This window comes from Apium graveolens, chromosome 4, assembly GCF_009905375.1.
Source record: "Apium graveolens cultivar Ventura chromosome 4, ASM990537v1, whole genome shotgun sequence".
Taxonomy (NCBI): Eukaryota; Viridiplantae; Streptophyta; class Magnoliopsida; order Apiales; family Apiaceae; genus Apium; species Apium graveolens.
Window position 1 is genome coordinate 232,339,910 of NC_133650.1, and position 916 is coordinate 232,340,825.

The 916-nt window shown below is 44.5% G+C and overlaps 1 non-coding gene across 1 annotated transcript; it reads right to left on the bottom strand.

Annotated features, from left to right (window-relative positions):
* Positions 1 to 300: 300 nt before the first annotated feature.
* Positions 301 to 407, bottom strand: LOC141722147 (small nucleolar RNA R71). The gene has a single exon (XR_012575175.1). It is a non-coding gene; the product is annotated as a small nucleolar RNA R71 (small nucleolar RNA).
* Between the last annotated feature and the right edge of the window lie 509 nt (positions 408 to 916).

The following is a 916-nucleotide window of genomic DNA, read 5'->3' on the forward strand; positions in this document are numbered from 1 at the left end:
TATTCAGGCTAACACTTTGAAATCAAGCCGGGCACTATTCAGATGGTGCAAAATTCTGTTTCTTTCGGTTGTGCTGCGACTGAAGACCCCAACATGCACATAAGGAATTTTGTCGAGATCTGTAGTACTTTCAAATACAATGGTGTGACTGATGAGGCTATCAAGCTGAGGCTTTTCCCATTCTCTTTGAGGGATAAAGCTAAGGACTGGTTACATTCTGAACCAGCTGGGTCCATCACTACTTGGAAAGATCTTGCGCAAAAGTTTCTGGTGAAGTTTTATCCAATGGCGAAGACTGCGGCTATGAGGAGTGCTCTTACTCAGTTTACGCAGCAACCTACAGAATCTATGTGCGAAGCTTGGGAGCGCTATAAGGAGATGTTGAGAAAGTGTCCACATCATGGAATGCCTGATTGGATGGTGATCACTGGTTTCTATAATGGTTTGGGGGCTCAATCTCGGCCCATGCTCGATTCAGCAGCTAGAGGCGCCTTGTGGGCCAAAAGCTATACTGAGGCTTATAATCTTATTAAGACTATGGCTGCAAATGAGCATCAAAACCCAACTCAAAGGATGATGCCTGGGAAGGTAGCAGGTATTCTGGAAGTCGATGCAGCTACAACTATTGCAGCGCAGCTCCAAGCGCTGTCTATGAAGGTCGATTCTCTAGCTACCTATGGAGTCAATCAGATAGCTATGGTCTGTGAGCTTTGTGCATGTTCTCATGCTACGGATCAGTGTTCTCTTGTTAACGAATCTGTTCAGTATGTGAACAATTATCAGCGACAACAGCAGCCTGTACCAGCTACTTATCATCCTAACAACAGAAATCATCCAAATTTCAGCTGGAGTAATAATCAAAATGCTATTCAGCAACCATATCAGCAAGGCGTAAGCAAGCAGTTCAATCCACCTG